Below are 20602 nucleotides of genomic sequence, written 5' to 3'. Positions count from 1 at the left end.
GGCCAAGCTCAAAATTAAATTCACATTTCTATTCACATCTGAAAACCTCCAATGTGAATCTATGAATGTTACACAGCCAAAACACATATTAAAGATTACAGATTTAACCTCTTAATCCTATGATTGCTACAAAGTGCCATAAAGCCAACACAAAGAAACCGAAATTATTTACAGAGTGAAGGTGTCTTACAAAAATATGATTCTAAGGAAAACCACTGTTTTACTTCAGTGATTCCATTTTCATATAGCATGTTTAACCTAATCTCCTGGAACACACAACTGTATCTGCCATGATTACTTTAGAAAATACACATTTATTAAATAAACGTTAGAAATGGAAGAAAAGTGAGATGATTCACTAAGAGGAATTCTCTTTCAAGCATTTCCTTGGCCAGCTCGTTTCAACAGAGAATGGTGTCCCTTTCAGACTGAAAAGGTGACCTGGTTAGTAACCCCTGCATAGCAGAAATTAAACCTTCCTCTCACAACTCCAATGGGAGATTTGGCAATGGATCTGCAGCCAGTTTCACCTGCTAGACCCTTGTGCAGCCCAGAGTCTGTGACAGCCTAGATTCATTTCCTCTTCACAGAGTGTGCCCTCTTTAGCCTGCGACATTGGAAGTTACGGGTTTTTTAAAAATGTTGGGTTCCAGCTATCCCCGACAAGGTGAAAACAAGATAAGGAAAAGGTGACCATTTCCTCCAGAAAATTCAGAGACCAGTGCACTTGTCTGGCCTGAAGGAAATCAATATTTCCCAGAATGAATCAGGTTCAAGACCTGGCATGCAACTTTCTCCATCATAAGCAATTATTCTGACCACCAAATTGTGATCTTAATTAGTTTTTCCATTTGGACACAAATCTTTTCCAATAAAATCTCTATTAAAACTCTTAGACTCCTGTGAGAAGTCCTAATTTCAAGATCTTGCTATTTTTCAGTAACACAAAATCTGCTTAATTTGATTTTTCAAATGAGAATTTAAAGCCCCTAGAAAAGTTACAGGTACAGAAGGCAGTGTTACTGAAGAGATCACCATCTGTACAGGCAAAGATGACATTCCAAGAGAGTAGACCTTCTAGAGACAAGAGAGCTGCCCAGACCCAGAAACAACTTAAGAGGAGCAGATTTATTTTTTTTTTCTCAGTAACACTGTTCAGGAACCAAGGCTTCAGAGCATCTAAGGCCTTAAACACAGTCAATGGAAGAGCTGAACTTCAATTGCTAACACCTGCTTTTAATTTCTTGGGGGTTTTTTTCCAAGCTCCCCTACACATGAAAGCTTATTTTTCTTTCTTAGACTAAATGCTTTTTCCTGCTTATGTTTTCCCTTTCCTTCCTGAAGTCATGACTGCTTTTATCTTCAATGTAGTCAATTCCAAGCCTAAACCAAAAACTTTGTGTACAATGTACTTTTAAAAATTTATATAAACAAACCCACCTGCTTTTTTTCACTTCTCCCAGCTTCTGATACCTTCTTGATGCTGCCTAATTCCTACTTTCTCTTTTCTTAGCTTAACCTCTACTTTTATACTCTGCAAAATGCATTTGCTATACCATTCATACTGTTATTCCTTACTCTTTCTCTTCCTACCTTTACTTTCATGAACTGTCTTCAAAATCTAAATTTGTTTTCAATTGCAAAGATTTAAGGATTCTTCTCTCCCCAAAATAATACTTTCATTCCTCAGCTTTAGTATGAAGCAAAATATGTTTGGTTGTTTGAAATAGCAAGGATCATCCCACCTCCTACATGGTGAATACCAGCTTGAGTCATAGGATCTTCTCTCTCTGATGTTGAGTGCTAAATCCCTGAAGTATTTTTAGAACTCCCATCTTTAGTTTTGCCACAGATGTGTTACATCAGTCTGTTTTGTAGTTTCCTACTTGATGGGAAATCTCCTGCATACTGTACACATGTAATTGTAGTTTACTGCACTCTGACTCGAAACAGTTCTCCTGGATGATTTTTACATTTGCTCATTGCATCTTAACCTGTATCTCTTCAAGGGACAGAAATCATCATTTCCACATTTTTCTTCATACATTTGCTATGTTAAGTAGAAGCTATAACTGTGTCAGGTGCCATTGTTGGTATAAGGAGGCAGTTTCAGCAGAGCTGGTGGTTTTTCCATTGCTGTGTTGCCCACAGAAGCTCAAACATTGTCTGGCAACTATTCTCAAGGGCAATTGTCTGGCCAACTTAGCAGTGGGCCCCCTGCCATCCTAACAGATGGGCACCAAGTGTAAGTAGCCATAAGACCATATAAGTGCATTTAGTGTGAAACTTGGGGCATAATTCCCAGCCTTGATCACCATATGGCTTTTCCATACAGAGTTTGTGATAAATGGGATGCACAGTTCTAATCTAACTTTGAACATGAACAGCATTAAGGAAAATAATAACAACAATAGTTCCCACCATGTGATAAGCAGCAGGTAAGTCTGGAATTAGCAGGAGCAGTAGAAGAGTAGGGTTATTATGCATCAATATCTTCCCCACACTTTAATTTCTGTTGATCCATTCAGCTTTCCATGACTCAACTTCTGAAAAACAAGGAAATGGGCTCCTTCACTCCCCGCCCACTCCTCTACAGGGAAAGAGAGTGCAAAATTGTGAAAGCCTGCGCCTTCAAGAAAGAAACCTTGGACTGATTCACAGTCTCATAACTGAACTGAGCCCACATTTCACAGTCACTTCAATACTGAATTCTGCAGGACTGTTTTAGAAGAGAGGCTCAGGATTTCATAGACTCATTAACCATGCACATATAAACACTTTTATTCTTTATTCCTATTGGACGTGGAAAGCGTTTCACCTCCCCTCAGCACACAGTGTATCCTACATATCTGATCCAGTGCTCAAGGAAAAAGGGAAGCCAGTGGAACCTATGAGTAAATTTTTGGCCGCCATCTTTATTGTAAGTAATTCTAACTGGTCCTTGCCTCACATGGATTTTAGTTATTGCTGCAAACTGTGTTTGTGTATGCTAACAGAAGGGATTGTACACAAACAGTAAGTACTGAAATACAGGCTTAGTTCCAAGAATGTGGATCTTAAAAATTCATACATCAGTTAAGAGTATTTTTAGAGAGTACTCATGAGTTGTAGTTATTGTCAGCAAAAGTCTAGGTTTCGTCATGCTGCTTGTGACCTTTGAAGAGTGAGAAGTCTTGAAAGTAATAGAACTCTGAAGAAATTATTTCATCTAATTTTCAGTGGTAGGAAATCATATTAAATAGAATATACCTTGTTATGTTTTTCCCTTTTCTATCCTACTCTAAGGTGAAGTTCATGGTTGATTTAGACCACTCTAAAATGATACCAGCAAAAGGAAAGGAAAGGGCAGTGCTGCCTTTCAGTGAGGCAGGGATTGAATGATTCCAGGTATTTACAGAACCATTGTCTTAGATAAAAAAAGAGGGAATTTTAATGCTGTATAAACCAATACAGATTTTGCTGGAAACAGTTCCAGCTGTGCAGCTTAAAATCCAAGACAGTATAGCTCTGTAGTCTTGGCTCCTAAATCTGAGAGAGGAACACCTTTTATGAATAGACATTTGAATTTGCTTGCTTTCCAACTGTATTCAAATAATCAACTCTGCTGGCATGAACACTTGCAGAAAGCAAATGTCAAAGTTGCTTCTGTGAACTTTTCTGGAAGTACAATTTAAGTCTGGCCCTCCAAGAATTATCTATTAGTTAGAGACATAACTGACAGGCAGTATTTAATCAGAATCTTGAAGTAAGCATAATAAAGAATCAAACACAATCATGTTTTTCATTGAGATATATGATCCCTTTCTGAATTAACTTCCTACTTACCTGAAATAAGAAGAGTTAAATTAGTGCCTATTTATACATTCATTATATGCTGCTATTATATGATGCTACCAATAGCTTGCATCATATAGAGTTAGATATGATTAGAGACCATTATGCTAATTTCCTCTTAAGAAGTTTGGATCTTTTAATTTTATTTTAACTATTAACATAGAAAGTTTGAAGCTGAATCAGTTTCAAAAATCAGGGGAGTAACTGGTCAATATAGTACATTTTGGCAGACCTATGCACTGACAGGAGGCTCCAGTTTATTCACTAATTGAACAGGTGAGCAACACAACCCAAACATACAAAGACAACATGTCCCAGTCAGCATCAGAGTATAATTAAGAATGAAAAATCCCCTTGGAGATACAGAATCTATTACAAGTATTAGGAGATCAAATTCACAATAGAGAGAAGGCCTTTATGCTTCAATTATGCCTCTGTTAAGAAATGAGTTTATAAGTTGCAAAGCTTCCTGTTTATGATCTTTCAGAAACTTCCAGGTCCAATTCACTCAATCTATCTGAAAGGTGTTTTTCTCAGTTGTCTGCACTGTGAGACTGACCTTAAGTACAAGTCAAAGCATGGGGTCCTTGTGATGCCTTAAGTTTTAGCTTTTATCTTTTTCAAAACAGTCCTGCTTTCGGGTGTAACTCTAAAACTCCATGGCCTGTCAGCTACTGTTCTCCCATTTTGTTCAGACAAAATAATTTTTCTCTAGGCCTGAAACTCAAGGACACGTTACTGTCTCAGGCCCCAAAAAATGTGAACTCAAAAAAAAGAAAGTGAATTGGGGGGCAGCAAACTGGGGGGAATGTGATTGCATTACCTGAAGCTGTAATTGGACAATTAACCTCTGATATGCAAATAGACCAAACTTCTGTCTAAAAAACTTGTGACTGTCATCCATCTTGCATGTAGTCTTTGTGAGACTCCTGCACTGCCCAAGGTGTATCCTATGAAGGCCTTTCAATAAAAACCTGCCCTTATCCTTTAATTCTGTCTTGCCTCCTTTCTAGGAAGTCTCTCCAGGCATCACTTGTGATGAGTGCAACTATGAACACACCACTAAAAATGGCAGGTGGAATCATTATTACTGCTTCTCGCGATACAATTCACTCCATAACCTGTCCATCGTGAAGCCTTAAATATGCCAAATCCCTAATGTGGAAAGAACAAAAGGAAAGGGACTTGAATAAGATGAAACTAGACATGGGTGAAGTAAACACAACCAGCAAAAGTTGTCTAACAGGCATTTATCACCCTATAAAAGCCAAAATTCTAGTTTTGCTAAAAGAAGTTACAAAGGTACTCTCTTCAGGTTACAAAGGAAGAGATACACTTTCACAACAAAACTATTCTGCAGAACTCACTACCCACAAGTGATTAGATAAACCAAGAGTTTCATTTGTTTAGTGACCCAGATATTTGTCTGGATATTGAAATTAGAGAGGGTCTTTATGACAAGAGGAAGGTGCTTATCCAGCCCACTGCTTCCTGCTGTAAAATCACAAGCTTGCATGGGGTCAGGGCCGTGCATAAATTTCCCCAATGGACAGCTGACTTGCAGAAGTTTCCAATGCTGGCAATTCTAAGGGGAGTGAGAGCCAAACAATTCTTGGCTAAATTTACAAGGTTTCAGCTTCTTCACACTCTCCACTTGATTGAGGTGTGCGCTTCACTGCTGCACAGGCTGTGGTGCAGAGAACCCAGCAGGGACACAGCCCTCCCTCTGTGCCCTGTCGGTGACCTGCAAACTGGCACAGGGGACACCCCAACACCTGCGAGGCCTCAGGGGCCCCACTTAGAACAAAAGTTAAAAATCTATAACAGAAGTAATTATGAAGTATTGGTGCATCTTGAAAGGAAGGCAGTTCTATTTTGCAGCAGGTGCATTCACAATATTAGCCATATTTTCAGGATTAAGAAGTAACCAACTTTTAGAGAGAAGGTTTATCTTATAGAAAAAGTTCTGGTTTTGCTCACTTGCTCTACAGTACTCATCCTAGGTCGTGGCTTTTATGTAGACTATTGAATAACTTGATGTCAATAGTAATTTATAAGGGGAATTAAACTTTCTAAAGCCCTTTTGAAAAATTAATTAAAAAATAAAATCCCTTTTTGTCTACCTCAACTGGCAATATTTTAAACCGTGTCAAGATTTTTCTCTAGTAACTCTTGCTTTAAATCTTTAAGGACACAAAATTAAGAAATTAATGCAATAGAAATAATTTTTCAGTATAAAATATTGTATAAAAATCCATTTTAAGTCTTCTTTTTCTTCCCAAAATATTTTTTACTTTCTAAGGTATCAATAATATGTTCAAAATTGCAAACTGGACAGTGTAGCGACCCTTTCAGATTCCACTTTCATAATCAACAGAATTTTTGTGTTTAATCTTGTGTTAGAAGGCCCCAAAGTTCTTTGATGCATGCACATTATTTTCTAGTGATTGCCACCACATGAAAAGGGTGTTAATCCTCTGCTAATTAACAACTTGCTGAGGTCAAAGGGGGTCAGTACTTTACATTTTTGGATTTGGTGAATTTTTTGTTCATTGGAACTTCTTGTTCTCATCAGTTCAGGTATTCTGTAATTTTGTTCCATGCCAGTGATAGCATGCTCTGGCCCTCTTAGGCCAATAAAGAACACACTAAAAGGAGGTTTGGCATGAGATTCAGTTTGCATGCATTTTTCTACTCTACAGGTACTCTTCTTACACACACTGTTGCTTCATGCAGTTTAGACCGTTTATCTGGACAGGACATGGGGTTCCACTGCTTTTGATAGTCATACTTCATGTTAATAAACTAAAAGATTATAAAAGGTATTAAACTAATCCTTATTGATGGGGAAAACAATTGAAGATGATCTTGCCACTTTTGTTTATTCAGTGTTTATATATATATATATTTATATAAGTAGTTCTTCATTCCCTTATTAATTTGAAAAGTAGCTGCATTACTTCCAGAAAATTTTAACTTCCCTCACTGAAATACAACTGTGCTGCCTGATCTGTGTATGTTCCTAAAAAGGTTCTGCAATTTGAAGAAGAGCAGTGGCAAGACAGTAGATGTTTTGTTTTGCATTTAGTTCCCACAAACTGGAAAAGGTGCATGAGAAAAGATAGGTGCTTGTAGAAACAGATAAGAAAAACTTGATGGGATTGGCAGAGACTATGAAGAAAAAAATGCAAGGGAATCAAACCATTTGATATTCATACAGCAATTAAGACAGGTTTAATCTTAGTAATCCTGACAGTGAGAGCCACAATTTTATGACACATTGTATGAAAAGGCACTTCCTCTCATAACTAATGAATCTGCTCTATCTTTTTCTAATCTCTCCAGATCAAGCTGAATTATCCCCTGTGAGAGGTAAGGAATGCAGACATTCCCAAAATCTCTTCTACAAGTTTCAGTACTTATAATTTCTTTAAAAATCTATCACAATCTTTGCACTTTCCTGCACACAAATAAATGCCCTGCATTTACTTGACAGTTTTCATCACCATTTGAACAACCAGTATTTTTAAAATACCCTAAAAAGGATGAGTAAATTCTCTTTGGTAACACTGTTTCTTAGCCTAGTTTAAAATTAAAGGCAACTGCTTAGAAAGAAAAAAGAAAATCATAACCACAGTATAATTTTAGTTTCATCAAAAATTCTTTTAAAAAGTACAAAACCATCTAAACTGAAGTGCAGACTTAGCCATGCCTCTGTAGACCCTGTCACTTATTCCCCTTTACATAAACAGCATCTCACAGACAGCACTGTACAGATGAGAGACCATTAGCACAGTTTACAAAGGGAAGTGAGTGATCTTATCCTTTTGAATCTTGATTAAGGGGAAAAAATTACTGGATGGGTTGCATGGTCTAAAATGATTTTGTTATCTGGTGCTCAGTAGAACCCCAGCACAGCAGAGGCGATTGGCAATCCAGGATGTGTGTATTTTTATTTTTTTATTGACAAACGAAATCCCTGCAGGGTGCTGAAGCTGTGCAGCTCTCCCGGAGCCGTGTGAGGGCTGAGGGTTTCCCTGAGGTGCCCTCACCGAGCGCATTCCTTCAGCTCCTGTTACAACAAGGCACTGCCTATCTCCAGGATCATTTCTGAATGGTTTTGTCTGTTGAAACGAAGCAACTTCTGACATTTCATTTATGCATATATTATGTTAAAGTGAGGATAGTTGAAGAAAGAACACTTGTCTTTCTTTTCATGAGTCTCTTTTCAGAACTTGATTGAAGAATTTTCCCTTTGTATTAAATTATTAAGACCACTTTTTCTTCGTTGTGATATTAATTTGTAGTAATAGATTTCCATGCAGATAAACTAGCAATTCACTTGAAATTCTCTTCTTTCCTTAACATATTAACCAAGTAAGGAACGTGAGTGTAAATATTTGCATTAAAACAGTTCTAGTTTCAGCATTTGAAGCAGTTTCATTACTTGAGGAATTGGAGTATTTAGATGAAGTTAAATTAGGCCACAAGAAAATATATTTTTTAAAAAGATGATGACCTAAATGGTGAATTGTGACAGCAGCCAAGTAAATAACTTAACAAGAAAAAGCTTTGCAGAATATTGATTTAATGCATCACTTAAGCAACAGAATATCTCAAACCCGCATTATCCATGCTCTATTTCCCTGTACCTTGGACAGTTTATCTATTCACCTCTCTCAAAGGAACAAGCACATATTTCTACATGGATTGCTTGCCTATGATGTACAGTTTTTAACACTATGATAAAATTAATCTTTAGAATAATCCTACTTTTGTCAAAGATACCAGTTGGTAGAAATTTTAAAAATTTACTGGAATTAAAGTTACAGAAATTTAACCAAGATACATTAATTATCCTCTTTACTCTGGGAAAATCCATCACTGCAAAAAACCAAAGATTTTCACTGTTTTAAAGGACTACAAACCACATTTCAGATTCATTGGGAAGTTTAAGTAGAGGAGAATTAAAAATACCAAAAATCTGATACAAAATTACATTGTTTTTAAATTATGAATTGAGATGGTACATTTAGGACAAAGACTATAAAGGCAGTGCTTTCTCTGAGAAGGAGGGAGAAAAGGCAAGCAGAAGTAATTGGGTTTTGGTTTTAGTTTTGGGGTTTTTTCCTGTCCTTTTGAAGAAATGAGAGAAAAAATATTTTCTTTTTTAATAGCATTCTGTTTCATTACCTGAAGTAAAATCTGGTGTTGCAAAGACTATTTCAGCTAAAATTAGACTTTATCAGTGTTATGCCATTTAATATGCATGAGTGACATCTTGATAGATAGAGAGGCATTGGATCTGAATTCTCTGATTTCCTCTCTGAGGCTGCAGAGCTGGAGCTGCTGCCTGACTCCATGTGCCCCAGCTGCCACGGCAGGTTCTGCACGTAGACTGCTCTGTTCCTGCAGCACACGCTCAGACTGTTCTACCAGGGTTCTACAAGAATTATGAATATTATGAATGAGGCCCTTCCCTACACGCCTGTCCTCAGGAAACACTCAAACCACTTTTTCTCCAATACTTTTGATTTTTCCTCATTAAGAACTCAATTTTAGGGGAAACAGGCTGAGTACCTATGCCACTCACCAGTGTAAAAGAAGCCCGAACAAAATTATGATTTTTATGGCATTTTTCAAGAATATGGATAGTCAGAATACTGTCCCCAGCATAGGGTTTCAATCACTTTTTATTAATATCTTCAGTATTTCCATCACTGTTACTTAGTCTCAGAGATATCTCACCACAGCCCAGCAAAAGATATGGAGGTAAATTCAAAACGGGAAATGAACCAGAGCTAAACTCCTTTTTAGCAACACCTACTTCACCAGACAAAAAGAACTGGTTTTAATTTTCAGGTCTCTTTTCAGTCTTGGAGGGGCTGGCCACAAGTTCTCACTGATTTCCCTGCCTCCCTCCATGCTGTGGAAAATGGTCCCAAGCTATTTGCAGTCTCCACTTTGTAGTATCTGCAAAGCAGATTTAAGGAATTACAGAAGTAACCTCCTGGCCAGTTTTATTTATCTTTTACAGCTAAAGGAGGTTATAAGAGCATTGTTGGAGCTTATTTGACACCCCCCCCCCTTTGTAATCTCTCCAGCTGAGCAAGGCAGGGAATAAGACTCATGTGTTCCCCTCATGTTGATTTGTCATTTGACATCTGTGTCAGAGCAACACCCTCTAAGAGCAGACACTTTGATGCCACTGCAGCTTTATCTCTGTCAGGACTGGAGCTGGGTGCACTAGTTACTGGGAATAATTTATTCAGCAGATTTCACCCTTTCTTCAGTTTAAGAGTTCCCTATACATGTTCCAATTAGAAGAGATAATTGGCTTAATACTCAAGCACTTCATTCTTACTTGTTCCCTTTGTCCAGAGGTGTCCTGAATAAAGTCAGGGTGAAATCCTGGTGCCACTTAAGACACTGAAACCCACTCTTCTCCTTGATTTCACTAAGGTCAGGATCTCAGTCAAGGTCCCTCAAGCAAGAAACCTTCAGTTTACACTGTGATAATACCATAAATGAGGTCCATAATTAAACAATGGGAAGGAACAAATGATACAGAGCAAGGGACAGAGTAGTAGGATATTTAGATATCATGATGATGGCTCTATTAAAAAAAAAGCGTAAAAAACATAATAGAGATTATTTTAAGTAGGATGACATGCAGGAGGGCTCAGGGTAGAATTTTATTCCCCTACAAGCATCAGACAAATATGCAAACATACTTTTGCAACTGGAAATATTTGAACAAGTGCAGTTTGCATTGTCTTGCTCCCTCTGCCCTGCCACTTTTGTCCCCTCTGTCAACACCTTGTTCACTAACTGAGATCAAAACCCTCCTGGTAAAATGAATTCTTTGCTCTGTAGAGTATAAGAAATTCATTAATCAATACCAAATATATAATTTAAGATAAAATGTCATTCCTGGAGTAGCAGTTCTGTTCAACTATACAATAATCTATTTCTGAAAGCATCTGTACCCTGCATGCACCTCGTAAGGATCAGTGCCTGAAGGCAGTACTGAACTATATTCTCTGAAATGCCTTGTGTTTTGCCAGCAATCTCAAACTCCTCTGTTCTTCAACACTCAGTCACTAAACTATGCTGCTTAAATTATTAAATCCTTTTAATTTAAATTTTCATAAGCTACCAGAGGAAAAATGCACTTCCTTAAAGTAACAGGTCTGGCTTCTTGTAAGGAAAACTATGGTATCGTTATTGCTTTTATGCAGTATTAACATCTTTAAACAAACAACAAAATAAATTATTTCATTAAGGAGTAAAATGTGGAAGGCAGATGGTTTAAAGAAACAAATCCTTTTGAAACTGTCCTGGTTTAAGACCACCCAAAACTGGAACAGAAATGGGGAAAATTATCTACTATCTTAATCTGTAGGCTGAGATACCAGACAAGAGCTACAAATTAAAAATGGGAAATCTCATTACATCAAAATTATTGACAAAGAAGAAGAAAAATCTCCAAGATTTATTATACTGGTCCACAAACACTATATTACTTTGAAAAATTGGGAATATATATTTTGCTTTAATATATTTTTACTGAAAAAGATGTTGCAACTTCTATAGACCTGTGTCCTAGTGATGCTTTAATCTCACCTAGAACACTGCAGTACTGTGCATCTAGTGCTCTAGGGGTGGGACAGTGAAGGGAATACATTATTTAATTTAGTGAATTCATATAGTTTGAAATACTTAAACATTCATCTATTTTCTCTGTGAAGAGAGAGATGATTTATCCCAGGGAATAATAGATTCAATGAAAAATATTCAAAATTAGACCATGTAGGATTTTTTCAATGAGAAGACTTCTACATTTGAAACATGAACTGCTAAATACTATCATTCTTCACCAAATACTGGATTGCACATAATATGATAAATTCTAGATTTTGAAACCAATGTTACTTTACAAGAAAATTAAAATACCAAGTGCCAGTTGCAGACAACTATAAGGAAAGGACAGTTTGATAAATAATTTATAAAATATATATGTAGATATATTACTATGGGTTAATTAGGGATGAAACAACTTGGATCTGAAACCAGAAAAAGCTACATAAACTTGTAAGAGTAGTCTGTGGGAAAAAATCCTGTTATGGTCACCAAGTCTGACTGTCCTTATAAAGCCTTCATTTTTTAGGATAAAAACTGAGCCAGCTGAGTATCAGCCAAGTAACTTTTAGGGAAAATAAATTGTTCATTCTGAAATGATGTAAGAGAACAAATGATTAAAGAAAAGGGATAGAAATGGAAGAATTTTTGAAAATTAGGGAAATTACCCAGGAAAGAAAAAAAGCATTATTCAAAAGAAAAGACCAGACTTTCTGGAATACACAGATATGATACAGAAACTGCTTGCCTAACTTTCATTTTAAGGTTTACGTGACCAAAAGCATGGATGGTTATAGTTTTATTGATCAAGTCTTTCTGGATAGCTTCATTCTATGGTGAGCCCATTTGTAGGCAAGCTTTAAAAGACTCATGTCACTCAATTTGATCTAAGGTATACTGCAGTCACTAACCTACTGTTTAAATAACATTTCGTTTTATCTAGAATTTTACTTTTACAAATACAATTCTAAACACATTATTTTAATTTTCACTTGAATAAATTAGTAAAAATTTTAGGATCAATTAGTTAATAATTCTGGCTTTTTTCCTATTGCATTAGTTCACCTGAATGAGATCTTTAATTCCTCTCTAACAGTCCTGTAACCAAAATCAGGTTTATAAATGCACAACAACTACGAGCTCAACAAATGCATGAATTCCAGTGCATAGATCAAGATATCAAGATCACTTTTTTATAGTGGTTAAATTACAGCCATATTATCTAAGCTACCCACCAAAAGCTGTGCCTAAGCAGACAGAAGACCTGCAGATGAAAGAGGAGTAAGTCATTCTGACTTTCACTACTGGGGGAATACCAACTTCCTCTCTGGCTGTTGAAAAATCTTCCCAGAATTCTCATGTGGTTTCATTCACTTCTCCAACAGAAATAGAGGAAACCAAGGAATAAGACTCAGTTGGAAAAAAACAAAAGCAAAACATACACCCCCACCCCCCCCCAAAGCCTCACAAAATCCATTATGATATTAACAGCTAAACTCTTTTTTTTGTGGCAATGGTAGATATTGCAGCCTGCTCAACTAGGTCATATACAGCAAAGTTTATTTGCTCAGACAACATTTCAGCTGTTTTCACCCTTCCTGGTGCAGGAGATGAGAATAAACCTTTGCTCACAACCCTTTTGTACCAGACACATTTGAAAAACTCCTCGTGTTAGCTTTGGGCTGTTCTGAACTTGTGTACAGAACCATTTTAGAATATGTGCACATACTGCACGTGCATATTTCTGGGCTCTGGTAATTTCTCTCCATGAAATGGTTTTTGGTTGTCCTTCATCCACTTGCTCTCTCAAAGATTTTCAATGACTTTTTCTTCTTCTCTGCCTTTTTCTGGCTTCTCCAGTATCTCCTGAGATATTTTTTTGTCTGATTTCTTCTTTGCTCCTGCACTACCAATCTCAAGGGATTTTACTAGCAGTGACTAATATAAGCTTGAAACTTTAGCAAATACCACCTACTGCTGAATTATAAAAAGCAAAGGTGTATAGAACAGCAAAAATTCTCTGGCAAAGTTGTAAGCAAATACACAATCTATGAAGTTCAATTACTTTCCACTGAAAAATATTGGAAAGGCTTAAAAACGCTGGGCAACATGAAATCTGCATCATACACATAATAGGACTGCATTTGACTGTCTAAAGGAATAGTTAAAATATATTTTTTCAGAAGTATCCACGCAACACATCAACAGGCAAACTGCATTAGTGCCTTTATTTTTTCTGAAAGAAATTTATCTCAATTTTTGAAATTTGTCTTTTTAAATGTTGTATAACTTACTAAGAAGAAGCTAAGGGGCAAATCTGCTCCTCCTCCCAAGTAGACACTGAGCTTATATTTCCACATTAGAAAAAACCAATAGCTGTTTTTAAAAGTTATTTGTGAATGCACCCTGTACAACATGTTCAAGGCCATCCTACTTTTTCCTCACCCTCACACCAACCATCTGCTCTCTAATGCTTCCAAATATTGAAAATGCTCCTTTGGTAACTATAATTTCTAACTTCAGTCATGTCTTTTCTTTCCTAGTGTTCCTGGCTAGGGAAGTATAAGAATTCTTAGGAACAGGATGTCTATTAGACAGAAGTTAAGTGTCCCTCAATCTTTGCTAGACAGGGGGGAAAAGCTGCAAAACCACAAAAACCTAACCCAAACCCAGAAACAGAGACCTGTGGTGTTCAAGGATGGAGTAACAGAGGGTCACCGAGCAGTAGGGTCTCCAGACTCTGACAGCCCAATTTATGCAGCATCTTATCTCATGTGTTAAACTTCATCACAATGACAGAACCAGCAAAGCAATGTTATTTTCCACACAGTGATAATTTAATGATGCTCTTATTCTTTGAATATTACAATTATGAATTCATCTTTACCAACAATAGTGGCAAAAGAAGCAGTTTGTTATTCAAGGAGAGTGAATATGATGTAGCCTAAATCTTTGTTTTCTTTTCAATGGACATGACAGGGAGAAAAAAATGTCCATTTAGATGCACAAATACATATAAAGATGCACTTCTCTCTCTAGAAGCAACAATGATGCAAAGTATTATTCTGGTCTCCAAAATAGTGTGAGTCACAAAAATGTCTGCTTGTATCATCTAGGTCTCTCATTCATGGTTCAAGAAATGCAGGTAAATAATCACTGCTCCGGAGTCCCTAGATTTTCCTGAAATCCACTCTTGAGTTATTTGAGGAAAAAGCTAAACAATAATAAATGGACCCAGATGTTTATTCCCTCTCCATAAAGAGCTTTTCAGCATTTTAAAATCAGAAACTGACATTCATGAAAAAGATGTATTTCAGACAAGACCATGTATTGGTCTTAAAACCAAAGAGTTTACTGCTCTCTAGAGTATTTTTTCTTTTATTAGTATTTCTTCCCTCTTTAATTGAATTAAACAACAACAAAAAAAAAGCAACCAAAATTATGAAGACCACCAGCACAGTGAAAAAAAGAAAATGTCTCCCAGGGTTTTCAGTTCTCTTCCCTCAGTGTTCTGGAGTCCAGATGTGGAAAGCCTAGTAGAGCTGAAAACATTTTTGAAGGGTGGAAAGAAAGTTTTGATGCTACTGCTGTAGCCTTATTTTATCCAAACCAGACAACTATCTTTCTTCATGAAGATTAAAAAGCCAAACAACAACGCCCACCAAACCACCTTTTATATATTGTTACTAAACAGTATTTATAAGTGAGCCTGCTGAAAAAAAAACCTTGCATCTTCTTAGCACTTGGAAGCAAAGAAGGTCTTTACAAGGCCTTCTTAACTCAGAGTAGAATATTTACTGTCTTCATCTTCTTTAAAATTCTGTTTGTCAGGTGTATCAATTTATTTTTAAGAGATGCATTTTTCCTGCTCACATATCAAGCAAACACATATTGATTTGCTGCAGCCATACCAGGTCACAGGATATGGAGGAATGTTCCCGTATCTTACACAGCTACACCTGGAATATGGTGTTCAGCTACGTGATGACAAGGGTGGTCAGTGAGGTGATGATAAAAGTCTATAAATAGCTTAAGAGGGTGAACTCTGAGGAGGGAGAAGCATTGGGTTAAGGTGGACTGAACAAGCCTGACTGGAAGAAGCAAAAAGATGCCCTGACAGCCAGGGCCAGGCATAAGCTGCTAAATAGGATCTCACACACACAATGATTGCCAGCCGAGCAGTCTGGGCTTGGCCTTGCGTACACCACGGACATATAATGAATTTACTATTCCAGATTAATTATTCTGGGAAATTTCCAAGCATATTTAAGCACTTCAACTGCTAAATTGGGCCCCAAGTTCAACAGTCCACAACAGGAGTCACACACTGGGTGTGTTTAGAACTACACTCGACATAGCACTGGAAACATGAGGGAGGAAATAAATCTGCCCAGAGAGGAAGATGGACACAATCCCTGTAAATCTGTCATACCTCTGTTTTCTGTAGTTCTAGGAAAACATGCATATGGGATTTGGGAAAGGTCCTTTTAATAAGGGTTAATTAGAGAACTATGTCACACATGACTGAATACCATTTCGAATTACTGCTCATGCTGGCATAACTAAATTAGACAAATGACAGAATACCAAAATAGGGGATAGTCAATCTTCTTCCCTCCTACTTAGTCTTTATATCTTCATTAGTCTCAAATATCAGCAATTACAGTTTTTCTGGAATTTGTTGCTTCTTTCAAAATATTACTATTACCATATCATAATATTCCCCAGAGATCCAATAGTTCTGTAAAATCTTTCTTCTGTTGTCAAATTACCAGTCTAGGCTTTCAAACTGCTGGATTCATTTATCTGGCTTATGTGATGCAAAAGTTCAGGATAAATAATATTTATACAGCCCTTTCTGAGCTTAAAAAAAAAAAATCTGAAAAGGGAAAAATAACCAGTTAGTAAACCAGATTAGTTATTCCCATGAAAATCATTGTACTATCTGTAACTCTGTGTTACTCTAAAACCAGGTCCCTAACCCCGAACCCAAAAAAGTCACTTCAGTTTCTCTCTGCTGCCCAAGTTAACTGCAAGCATTTCCTGACGCTGAGAATGCAGGCAGAAAAAGGAAAAACGTCGACTTGAGAAAAGCACAGCTTCCAATCCCCACCCACCAGCTTCAGTCAAAGGGATGACTTCAGTCCCTTTCTTAACTAATCCTGTCACTGTAAAATCCTACAGTCATTCTTCCAACATAAAGGGAAAACGGACTCGCTAGGAGGACCTAGACTCTTTCAGCTCGAACTGTTAACCAATGGTGGAAATGCAAGAATGCTGAAGTTGTGCCTTCAGAGCCAATAGAGTGGATTTATGTGTCCCACATGACTGTGTTTCCCCTGTCTTTCACATGGGCAGTATTTAGTTCAATTCAGAACTGCAGATAGTATAGCGTGCAGAGCAGCAATGGGATGTCTGAGCACAAGTAGCTGACTTCCAGGCGACTTCAGGAAGCTCATTTGTACATTTCTCCTGAATTATCTGGGATTCTGCACCCTTGACATTCTCCAACCCTCCTTGTCGCTGCAGAAGGAGACAGCGACCTGCACAGCACAACAAAACTGTGAGTACAGGCTCTATTTATTTTTATTTTCACCCAGAAAAGCAAATCTCTTAAAAATGTCAAAATGCTATGTGCCCTAAATCAGGGATTACTTTTCTTATAAAATGAACAAGTATGTAAAGTGTTATTCAAATTCAGAAATATTTCTTGCATGCTTCAATAAAAGAAAGAGGGGGAAAAAAAAAAAAGCAAAAGCGAGTTATCCTCCAGGGCAGTGCCTGCATGCACGCTGCATGACACACTGCTTCCTGACATAGCCAGCGTGCTGCTTTGTTCATAAAGAAAAACAAAGACAAAAAGCCCTACACACGTATGTTGTTCACTTTTATTTGTACTCTGTGTCTAATCAGGCCTGATCTGTCCCCAAGGGGAAAACATAAAGGCAAACTTTAACTCCGCCAGCAAGGGCAGCCCAGACTTTGCAGACATCTGACAGTTATTATAATTAGCTATGAAAGACAGCGAAGACACTTTGGGGCAAATAGCTCTTACATTTGGAACAATGAAGTCGAGCAAGGTTCCCATCCCACCCCTTCCACGGGGGGAGGGGGAGAAGCAAGGCAAGGGGGGAGTGTTAGGAAAGGGTTATGGCTGGACTGAAAGCACACAACTAGTGTGCAATATCTGGGCTCACTCAGCATGAGGAGAGGCTTTTTGATAAGCAACTTTACCTCTAGATTGCAGCTTGCATTCACTCGGATTCCTGATGGGGTGGGAAAGGGTGTGGGTCTCTTTACGGTATAACGTCAGAAGGTCGGGGTGGAGGGGGAGCGGGGACGAAGGGGGCAGAAAGAAGAGAATATCCATAGCAGGAGACATTGAAATTGTTTCCCAGAGCTTTACTGGCCAGATCTCCTTAAGCCCAAGTTGCTTTCTGGGCAAGATTTATGAGAGTTCTCAAACAGAAGCAACAGACAAAGCAGCGCTTTTTTTCTTCTTCTTCCTCGGAAAAGAAATTCAACCCAAACGAATAACCGTATAATAAACAGCACTGATTTGTATTTTTGCTCTTTTTCGTCCCCCCACATGCTTCTAAGACCTTTAAAAAGGTCTTTCCCCCCTGCCTGCACGATCCTTCCCACCCCCCTTGCCTACCAAAAGTTAGATTCTGAAAACTACGATCAGAAGGGAAAAAGCAAAGACAATAGAAATCTGACTCGGTCCTGGCTGGGCTGGATCTCTAATAATGCATGAAGTGAAAACAGTTTCTAAGTGAAAGATGAGCAGACTTCTTTTTAAAAAAAAATAAAATTAAGTGCAATAAGGAGAAATTGTTGAAAGACTCCAGACGCTACTAATTATGGCTTAAATAAATCTTCCTGGACAGATGTTTGCTTGCTCCCACTGCAGGGAAAGGAACGTTAAAAGAAGCATTTTTTAAAAAAGGATTTGACGTGAATCTCCCACATATGAATTTTTTTTTTTTTTTTTTTGTAAATACACTGTTATATTCTTTGTCTGCCCTCCTGTTATCTCCCCCTCCCCCCACCGCCGCCCACTGTGAGCTGAGACACCTGAAGGCTAGACACAATGATCAACAGAGCACTGCGCTCGCCTGTCTGGATTCCAGCCAGATTTTTTTTTTTTTTTCCCTTCCACAATCAAGGAGCCTGCACGCAATGCACGGCAAGCCCCTTGCTCTGCTATGTGCAGATCAGACAGAAGTCTGAACCGTGCTGCAGAAAAGATTAAAGACAAACACAAGCCTTCCCTCCTTATGTCGGCCAGGCTCAGTTTCAACTTTGTTGTGATTTGCAAAAAAAAAAAAAAAACCACACAAAATAAGAAACTTTGTAAACATATATACACATTATTGCACAAAACATATGCACAGGCACACACACTTTCCAACACAGTGTAACTAGGGACATCCAGTGTTTCCCGTTTTACTGTGATTTCTACTCTGGGTTTACAGTCAATGCAGTATTTTATGTTAAGTTCATGCATCACTTACATAATTGCTGTGTAGCTCAAATATGTGTAATGATTTTGTATGTGCATATGATATATTACATAAAGGCAAGTAGCTACTGTACAGATACCTGCTCCTGAATGCCCATCAAGCAGAAATCTTACAAAATACTTGTGTTTAAAGAGATTAGCAGGAGCTCTGAGACAGTTTTATGATAGTTTAAATGAGGCAGTAGCAAAACGCTTTGTGAATAGGTTGCCTTCAAAGCGAAGAAGAAGGGGAGCGTGGCAGGGACGGAGCTGGCCCTGCAAGCCCTGGCCTTCCTGCTGCCCCAGCCCAGGGAAACGCCGAGTGGCCCAGTGCCACCGTGCCACAAAGTTGGGCTTGGGAATGCAGCACACCCCAAAATAGTTACTCTCCATTTGGTGTGGCTATGGGTGGGGTTAGCAGAGACATACAGGGGAAAGGCAGATTCAAAGTCTGTATTCTATTTAATTTTTAAACGTATGCTGTGCAGATCGACCTATTTTCTAAATTCTTTGGAATTTCATTGTCTTGTGATATGAATTATGGTGTGATAAACATGATGAATAATATTTGCTTTTCAATGTGAACTTTGTATGAAAAAGACCTAAAAGAAAATACATTTTAAAAAACACAACCACATGCACACATGTACAGTGTTGTTAATTTACTCCCTGAAAATGCTTAAACTATATTTTAATCACTCTAACAGGTATCCTAATGGAAATACAAGAAATTTTTTAGCTTTTTTTTTCTCTAATATTGCTTAGAAACACGATGAGAAAAGGAACCCAGCATAAGTATCCCATAAATTTTATCTTAAAAAAAACTTCCTTTCCAAATAGCAGTGGAGACATGCAAACAAAAGATTGCATGTAGTGGCAGCAATATCCACTGCATAGTAAAAATTCCTGAATAGAGATGTCAGGAAAATTAAGTGAATTAATCAAGAGCTGTGGTCAAATTTGTATTCCTGCATTTTATTTTTTTGTAAATAAGGGATTAAATGCTTTTCTAAAGGAACAATTTATACTGCTTATATGAAATATACAAGCAAACTCTACACAATGGTCATACATGAGGAGTATACATTTGTGAATTATATGTAGACATGTTCAGTAATATTAATGTGATAATTTCCCTTCTACTTTTCCTGGCATATTGTGTTTTAAAACAAAATTTGTCACTTGTTTCAAAAAATGTGTTTTGAAATAATGTCTGCAGCTAAATTATAAAGTTCTCACTTTCATTTTCTTAAGGTTATGACAAGGCAATCATATTTTTATCCTTTCCTAAAGGCTGAAATCCTATGCAAATCAATTTCTCTAAACTTCAGAAGTGATTTACACACTATCTTGTCTTGGAAGGGTGTTTCGACTGGCAATTTATGCATTGTTTGTCAGTGTAGAAGTAATGTCTAATCACATAATAGATAAGCATTAAGCTGGAGAATATGAATACAGGGTCCTTGCCTCAATGTTTAGTTCAACACTCTCCCCTTCTCCCAGTAAGGTCTCTTGGGTTTTTTGAGTGCTGGGTACAAAAGCTCTGCCTAGAGTAGGGAGGAGATACCTGGGCCAGTGTTGCTTTAAAAATAGAATTATCCTCTCCTGTTGTTATCCACATAC

At 37.6% G+C, this 20602-nt stretch overlaps 1 long non-coding RNA gene across 2 annotated transcripts in view; it reads left to right on the top strand.

The window, feature by feature from the left end:
• The first annotated feature begins 16720 nt into the window (after window positions 1–16720).
• Window positions 16721–20602, top strand: part of LOC118689647 (uncharacterized) — a 62544-nt gene continuing 58662 nt past the window's right edge. For both annotated transcript variants that reach the window (XR_008508530.1, XR_004980661.2), the window contains exon 1: window positions 16721–17038. This is a non-coding gene — a long non-coding RNA (uncharacterized LOC118689647). The remainder of the gene's footprint in view (window positions 17039–20602) is intronic.

Source organism: Molothrus ater, chromosome 9 (assembly GCF_012460135.2).
Source record: "Molothrus ater isolate BHLD 08-10-18 breed brown headed cowbird chromosome 9, BPBGC_Mater_1.1, whole genome shotgun sequence".
NCBI classification, from domain to species: domain Eukaryota; kingdom Metazoa; phylum Chordata; class Aves; order Passeriformes; family Icteridae; genus Molothrus; species Molothrus ater.
Note: the sequence above shows the minus strand (reverse complement) of the source record. Positions and strands in the feature narration are given on the sequence as shown.